The sequence below is a fragment of the Embiotoca jacksoni genome, unplaced genomic scaffold, assembly GCF_022577435.1.
Source record: "Embiotoca jacksoni isolate LCO1_2020_lvr unplaced genomic scaffold, fEmbJac1.0.p SCAF_12, whole genome shotgun sequence".
Taxonomy (NCBI): Eukaryota; Metazoa; Chordata; class Actinopteri; family Embiotocidae; genus Embiotoca; species Embiotoca jacksoni.
The window spans coordinates 17,756,082-17,765,467 of NW_027185252.1; positions in this window are offsets into that span (position 1 = coordinate 17,756,082).

Consider the following 9,386-nt stretch of genomic DNA (forward strand, 5'->3'; position numbering starts at 1 on the left):
AGCCATTAACACAGTTGTTTGCTGAGTCTTGAAAGCAAATAAATATGCAAACACAGCATATCCACAAAAACGCCTTTACATGCCATTAAATATTTAGATGCTCTGCATAAAATAGTTATAGTCCATGTAAACAATGGATGCCGACACACACACACACACACACACACACACACACACACACACAGACACTATAGTCTCATTCCCTGTTCCGTGCGTTAAATTAAATCACCAGGTCTTTTGTACTTGTATTTAGGCCTGACATACACTTACCTGTCTACTTCCTATTCATCTGTGCCATTTCTCATCTGACATCGTCATCATCATTATTAATACCGCACAAATTTATGGGTGTCAAACATCAAACTAACTTTCAAATCAAACGAAAACTACACCACTGTCATCATTCTCAAAATGACACGATGTACCGTATTAGCTCTCTTTAATGACGATCTTCCCTTTTAAAAAAAACCAAAAAAACTCCCCACTTCCTTCTGCTTTTCTTATACTGTAAACTTATCACATATTTCATTTATTTTTAATTTGACTCATTTATTATTAATTTGCTCATCCTGATATAGGAATCGTTCTGTAAATATACGCTGTCATGTGCAAAGGGATTTTTTTTTTTTTTTTTACTTTTCCTGATTGCAATAATAGCTGTTAAATGTAATCATGTGGTGAAATGGATTTGAGCAATAAGGCTGGTTGACTTGAAGACGGATGCACCCCGCCCTGCATAGCGCTTGGCAACGACAATGGAAAACTGCAAAAAACAAAGAAAAGTATTATAGGCTCTGGAGGGAGTGAATCTTCTGGAAGGCTCTTACATTAATTAATTGGCAATTAGCATTTAAGAAACCGCAGTGAGTTGAAAGCAAAGATGATATAGTGCTAATGAGAAACGATTACTTGTGTAAAGATGGCTCTCAAATGCCCTGACAACTTGTTTTCATATCAAATTGTTACACAGTCTACAAAACAATTCTAGTATTTTTGAAATCAGTGTCATTATTAGCATGAAATACAAACATGTATTTATTTATTTTTTTGGTAATTTCAGTTTTATTTTCGCAGTCGTATTCCCAACACTGTTTTTTTTTTTTTTTTTTTTAAACATGCCTCTCCCCTCCTCCTTTGATTGACCTACTTTTCAGGATGCTAATAAGTCAGGAAGGAGACGTTTGGTGTAGCCCTGTCGGATTTGCTCACACTGGGCCGACATCACACCCCTGTCAGCCTCTTTATTGTTGATGAAGGCTGTTTTTTTTTTTTTTTCAGGGCGTTAAGGGTGTGTAGAGGATTTGAAGCCGTCTAAAACAGAAATATGCTGAAGGATGTATGTTTTCCAGAAGAGAAACAAAATGTTTTTTGGCAGCGCTGCTTTTGTCAAGTGGCAACATAGGTAGTAAGTTCAGGAACGTGCAGCACTCTTTGATTCAAGTAGTAGACCTCGCCAATTTCAATTTCATGATTAAACAACAACAAAAAAGATTGACAGGAAAGCCAGTCACCTCAGTTTCTTCCAAATAGCATGTCTAAAAATACCTATCACACTTTGCGGCTCACGTTGAGAGGCTCCGTATGCCAGTGAGATTTAGTTAAACTCCGAGACGTGTGGTCATCTGCCATTGTGAGGGAAGTTCACGGCTGATCTAAATGGACTGTGAAGCCTTCCCAGAGGTTTGCAGGCCGAGAGCAGCATAATGAACTGCAGCAGCCGGGCCGTATTTCACATTGCAGTGAAATGAATCAGTTCCACAGTAAAACCTCCAATTTCACATGTCAAACAGCTCGCTTAAACGGGAGCTGTGGTAATTTAATAATGTTTAAATGTGCAGTAACGCAGAAATATGCTTATTCTGAAGACTTTGAATATTTCACTAGCAGAGAGGATTATGTTCTGAATCACTGATGAGCCTATTTGCAAAGCATCTCTGAATTATAACAGAGGTAGATGTAATGTGTAACACAGATTGTGGGTGAAAACTGCATGGCAAGTACAGGCGGCATATTATCTGCCCACGATTCACACAGTGGCAGGTGGTGCATTGTCAGCTGTGAATGTGTGAACAAAAGCACAATTATAACTTTCCCACATCACCTGCTCCAAATTAGCTCGGCTGATCCTCGGATTCACGGGCGCCGGATGCAGAGACGAGATGACAGCTTGGAAATGCTTTCTGTCACACAAAAAGTGAATCATTTCAAACCAGACACTTCTTCTTCTTCCAAAACAGAGATTTGTCTGTTAGGCCATTTATAGCAAAAGCCTGAACATCGGTTTATAATGGCATGTCAAAATTGCAAAGCTTGACCTTTCAAACAACAAAACCAACTCGGGAAATTGACGTTCGTTTCGCAGTTTATACTTTCACCACTCTCACCACGAGTAGCTCATCAGCTTAGCTTAGCATAGCATTAAAGCCGAAAACAGAGCCAGCTAGCCTCGGTTCACTTAAACCAACCTGTCGGCAACTTAAAAGCTCCCGAATTAACATGTTATACTTCGAAGGTTAAATTCAGATAAAACCCGTTTTCTTCACGCTGCTGTGACGTGCAAAGCGTGGACTCCTGCAGCTGAGTGTTTTCCCCCCCAAACCTTTCTTTCAAGTGGTACTAAACACTTCAAACCCAATAATATTATTTTAATTTCGAGTCAGTTCACACGCTCTAATCTTGTTTTAACGCTCCTTTAGCTCCCCCAACGAGACGCGCAACACCGGCTTCAAACGTATCGGGTCAACACTCGACTCTCCTCCGTGATTTGGCTTTTGTTGGCAGGATAATCGGAGCCCTCTGCGTTTTGAATCGGCGGCAGCAGGTCAACGAGCAGTCGAGTGGGAACTCGCGCCTCTCGGTCCTGTTTGACAGCCAAATAAAGTCGCCCATTTCATCGCCGCGCCGGGAATTGGCGGTGCGGCCTCCCGCGTCACCATGGCGACTGAGTCACCTCACGCCGGGTGGCGTTTCCCGCTCACAGAGTTGTTCACTTCGTACTCGGTAAGCAGTAGCGGCCGATCACAATGGCTGACCCGGAGCGTTGACCTTCTGCCTTGTAGAAAGTCGTAGTACGAACCGAGCCGAGCGCCGAAGTCACAGTGGAGGCGAGTCATTTGAAAAAGGTCAAACACCTGAGTGAGAGAGCGAGTGAATGAAACCCTGCACACATTAAAACAAAATGTACACTGAACCAAACAAAGTCGCCCCCATGTGTGATTTTTAGATGGCATGCTGCTTTTCTGGCTTTCCAGTCCCACGCTATGCTCTTCCTTTTACACAGGTGTTGCTCGGTGACTACCATGGCTGCCAGTTTAATGGTGGAACTGCAACGCCTCCCCGTTCAGTTTTCAGCCCTTTTACACAGAACAGCGAGGCTGAATAATGGCCCAACATTCCTGCCTTGAAGAGGCGCTGTAACTATGACTGAGGGATAAAGTTACACCATTGGTTGGCCAAATGCGAGGTGAGTAACTGATGAAGTCATTATCGAATGCAGCAACTTCCTGTACCCATTTCAAAGTAAAAGCCATTGTTTTAAATTATAGGCCACATACTACCTTTTGATGTGTTCTGGTTTTATAAGGTTGAGACTGATAATTAAACATATTTTAGCAGTGGTTCATTTTTTTAGTTCATTTGTATGTCGAGGCAATCGGCGATTTGCTCAAGGAATCAGGAACCTTTGCCAAAGAGGTTGTGTTTTCGATGCGGTTTGTTTGTTTGTATTTCAATGGGATTACAGAAAAACTCCTACCCCAATTTTCATGCAACTCATAGTGGAAGGGTGTAGCATAAATCAAGGATGATCTCATTCAATTTTGAATCAGATCCAAAATACAGAGCGGATTCTCCAAATATTTTTCACTTTCATTAAAATTGCGACATAACACAAAGCATGTGCTTAGCATTAGCTTAGCAGCACTTAGCATGCTAGATCCTATTTATCTTAAAATCCAGTAGAGGGTAGTTAAGTTCAATAGCGACAACATTTAGGGAATTTTTAGAATACAATGACCCCATATCTCAATCCACATCGATTGGTTCAAGTCTGGGATACACTGTACTTGCCCAAACATAAAATGGCTAACAGATGTGAGGAGGCACAAGCATATTTTGACATCAATAGTTTTGGAAATACATCCAGGCATATTGTACAGAGTGGTTACAGCCGCAGCTTTGCATGTAGGAGAATGAAATGTTGGCCTTGGCAAAGGTCCTGGGGAGGCTGAGGGTCAGACAAACTTAGCAAACAGATATTGTACGAAAGAGAAGAGAGGTGGAGACAACAACAGCCTTAAAATAAATACTAATCTTGCTTCATATCTTTAGAATTTTTGTCAGTTAGCCACATGAACTTTACAGTGTAATAATATATCTGCTGCTGCCAAGAGACCAACATTATGAATGCAGCTTCAAGGTGAGGATGCATTCAACAACTCTTTGAACCTGAGCTGCTAAGGAGGTTTCGACCTCATAAATGAACAAAGACACAAGAAAAAAGCAAAGAAACTAGAGGAATATTACAGAAAAAACTGGAGTTCCTGCTGAGTTATTAAGAATTTATGGTATCATACTGAGTAGTCTTGCGCAAAAACACACACATGGCTGCTGTGTGTATTTGTCCTCCTGGGGTTCAAAACCTAAAAATACACCATAAATGCTTATATATATGCACATATACAAGTTTTGCCATTTTACACACAACAAACCAGGAAACAACAGTAATTTCTTAAAGGGTGTGGATGCTGCATGGTTATTGTGTAATTGTGTGAGGCTGTTTTTTTTTCCATTGTGATGTTCTGAAGTAACAGAATTCCTTTTTAAAATTAAATTTCTGGGGAGAAAGTCCTGAATTGCAGTTAAGAGATGTGGGATGATTGCGTTCTTAATCTGAACATTGCAGTTGGTCAGAGAATTAATGAAGTGTTCCTGGTGAAATTGCTTTCCTTTATAAACCTGAGTAAATTGTGTTTAACTTCTACAGAGAACCAGGAGAGTTTTCGTACATTTCAGTAATGCTGCTCTGCTGCGAACATCTTAAAACTAACCCGGCGCCGTTGTTCTGGACTTGTTAATGTGTTTCTTATTTTCAGAAGAGGATACCAATGAATTAATAACTGGAGGATTGAAAACAGAACACTTTCTGGCATCAGCTATACCTTCCCCCCTTTTGTAATATTGACAATATGCTGAGACATCTTTGCTAGTGACATCTAACTTCCGTACAGTTGGAACAGTGTTTGCTTGGAGCAAATAAGCACAACAACTTCATTGGCACACTGTTGGACTGTTGGTACATTTTTAAATAGGGATACATCATCCTAATGGAAATCTCATGTTAGGGGGGGAATACCATTCAAAACTTCAATTATCATGAAATATAAAATACTTTTCATGCCATGAAATTTGTGACAAAACATCCTGTAATGGGAGGTCGCTCGGATCAGATGTCCCAGCAATGGGATTAAAGAGTTTAAGCGTCTTTCATGGAAATACTGTGGACGAATAGCAGTCCTGCTTCTATAGACCTGAATGCAGCAGAAAATATGATTGGCTCAGTGACAACCAAGAGTCTCCTCTCATTTCCAAATGTTTAATTAAACATGAGGCATATGTCACAGTCTCACCAGTTTGGCAAGACGCACAATATCAAGAGCAATAGAAACCTTTCCTTGTTTTGATTCCACCGTGAACGTATTTGAATATGTTTGAGGCGATAAAACGATGTCTTCTACTTTTGAAAAGCACTGAAAAAAGAAATGTGGCAAATAGAGTCACTGTTAACTCTAATTTATTACTGACCAAAATCACTGCCTGAACAAAATATAAACAAGCATCTCTGCAGCTTTGAATCGGCATTCAATTTTAAACATCATTCTGCAGGATTTTACGAGTAAATACTACACATCAGGAAGCAGTGGGGATACTGCTGTATCATTAAAAGATGCATCCCACGATTACACTCTTTTAAAGCAACCCTTGTTGATATATCTGCATTCACAAAAGACATGGCAGCAGAGTCCCTGCTGCATTTCTTCAAAGTTGGTCATCAGGCACAAAGCACCATCGTATTGACAGTTAAGGGACGATGAAATTCTCTGAAGGAGAACGTGCCACTTCCGCTCCAAACAACATCTCAATAACGATGCATGTAATCCAAACACACAGAATACCTCGGGAATGATCGCCCTCAAACAGAACCGGTTCCCTCGGCTATCAAGACATCAAATCTGCTTTTAGTGGCTCTTGATAGAACGGTATCAGTACAAGCTGATGCAACTCGCAGGGGAATTATGAAACTACGCTCAGCTTCATCTGCTGAATGAAAATTTCATCAGCAGGAGTCTTTTTTTTGTGTTTTTTTTTTCTAGGCTGGGATGGGACGGGGTCTGCACAGCACTAATGCAGTACTCTGCAACTGATTACACAACATCCAGCAACGATAAACACTTTCAAATGAGGAGCCACTGGTGAATGATTTAATGCATGTAGGGGTCAGTGTCACACATAATCCATTTTACAATGATCCAATGTGGGAAAACAGCTAAAATATCAGTGAGTTATAAAATCCCCTTTGAATAAATAATAGTTTCCACTGCAGATTCAATGTGCGATTCTGCTTTGCAAAGTTAACAATACTAAATATATGAGTTTTAAATGTTTCCTGTATCGACTAAAATCTCATTGAGTCAGCATGGAAAGTTCTTTTTATGCTCCAGACCTCGTGACTCAAGGTGTCTTGCCAGCTGTGGGCTGTAGGTTATCACTGCTGCTCTGAGAGCAGGCGCCTGATAAATTATCAAATACATCAGCGCACCACAAAGTACAGCCTGCAACCACTCCCATCTCTTACATCGCAGTACTCCTCAAAGAAGGGTCAGAAACCCTTTGGGTCCTATATTTCCCATTTCCCCAACTTTTTTTTAAATTTTTTTTTATCTAGCACAGCACCATATTTTAATAAGAAGGACAGAATTTTAGTTTCCACTCCCCAAACTGTTACCCCATCACGAGAAAGTGCTCTTTTGTGCTCAATTAAAGCTAAAACTAGCTTTTTTTTATTCAGAGTCAGATTCCTATGTCAGCTTGGCTGCTGCTGACTCGGCTTCGACTTGTTCAGCGTCCCCATTTCTCCGAAAGAAAATCTACATACGGCTGCCATCTTTTGTCCTACAAACACCATACATTTTTAAGCAATCAAATATGATCTCTGTCTTTCCCTGTCTCTCAAGGTGGACTCAGCTGCTGAAATATAAATGCGCCCTTCGCTTGCCCTCTCATTGGCTCTCATTTTAGGCATCCAGCTCCAACAGCTAGGATTCCGAGACAGCCTCCTGTAGGAGTAGGAAGCGGAGTCAATGGGGATGTTGGACACACACACACACACACACACACACACACACACACACACACACACACACACACACACACACACACACACACATACACACACACACACACACACACACACACACACACGCTTCCATTATGAATGGGGATTTTGGATTCGCATGTCGCTCCCAGGCATATCTGACCCTTTCTTCGTAAGAGAGCTTTGTCTTTTTCAGACATTATTTCCCACCTGTGAGATGATGAGTCTGTTTATAGACTTGTGCAGATAGAAACAGAGGGAGAGAGAAGGACTGCACTTTGGCAGTGTATTTATGTAAATGAGTGTGGGTTAATTTTGGACGCATGCCGCTTTAAGGTGGAGTTAAATGTTTCTTGTTCATCGGGTACCGAGCAAAATCAATAATATCTGAGACATCCGTAACATGTAGGGATATGTGTTACGGGCAAACGAAAAGCACCAACCACCGCCTTTATAATGTTCTGTATTCTTCTCATGCTGTAAAGGACATATTACAGGAAAAACATGAATACATTTCTGGAAAATGCTGCTGTTTTAATAGAATTAGAAGCATTTCCTGGCATAAGTAAGGGCATCTAGATGCAACTATTTGATCACATTTGCTCCTGGATCAACCCATTCCTGCGTGGTTGCAGCACGTTTCCTAAGTGCGGTATCATTGGTGACTGATTTAGGCATCTACATTTCATAGTGATGGGAGTGCTTTCTGAATGACAATACCCATAGGAGAAGAAGGGGTCACTGAATGTTTTGACAAGTTTGAAAATGACTCGAGTCTCATACCATTTGAACAGTAAGAGATTTTGGAGTGACGTGTTAAACAGCTTTCAAGCGACATCATCAGAACACCAGCTGAGTTGTCCTGATTGCCTGTCATCTGCTTGTCAGATACTGTAGTTTACTCTACATGAAACATTGTTGAGATTTGGAATTTTGGGGAGATATGTCCTTCAGCTCCTTTGTTCGTCTCTGCAACCTTCCTCTCTGAGGAAATGTTAATGTCCATCCTTGGAGAAGCATAAGTCCACCATGACTCATTTTGAAAGTCCTTTAATGATAGATACCTAGGGGCTAGTGAGTTACCTAGGGGCTAGTGAGCTCCCCCTCCCCCCTCTCCAGGTTCCCAATCAGACTGAGTTCGATCCACCCCTCCACTCCCCCCCAGCTCGTCCAAATATGGTCACTTCTGTCTAAAAAATGGCAAGATGGTGACGGCCACAATACAGAACTCAAGACTTTAGAACGGCAGTTCACAAATCAATGGGTGATGTCATTGCTGTTTGCCGTTTGGTCCGAGCATTCTTGTAACTTTCAGAACATCTTAAGTCACTCCCTGGCCAGCTGTGCTTTAGCGAGGAAGTATGCTGTGTTTGAACTTCTCTCTCTACTATTGTTTTTCATGAGTTACACAACTATTTGTGCCACTTTCCATGTGAACAAACTTGTCTTCTACCGAACATCTTCCAGGAGAGACTGTCTGAAAATGTGTGCCCTTATATTTCAACATTTAAACGATCAATGGCAGCTGGCTTCTCACTCTGCCACAGGAGCCTTTCAGAGTAGCTATAAACATGTTTGATTTGGGTCAAACATCACATTGCCTTTCTTTTCAAAGAAACCTCATGTACAGATTGCATTTTAGACTTATTGTTAAAAATGTCTGCTCTCCAGCTGAGATTACCCTGATGACATCACTAGGGTTGTCTCACCATGTAGAATTGAATGCCCCTTTAATCTCCTCTGATTGTTTGTTTTGATGCTGTGATATTGCTATAGGAACTTATAATGGTGTGGTATTTACTGTTGGTGTTATGATGGCCTTGGCAGGCTTTTTTTCTGCTGGCATTAAAGACATGGGAATGAGTTTACTGTGGCTATATGTCGTTTTTCTCCATGGTAATAATATGCAGTCACATATCATATTTTAACAGTTTAATATCATTGTCTCGTACACAGCGACTTTAATACGATTACTGCAGTATATATGACCACCCATACGATTTTGTATTAACAT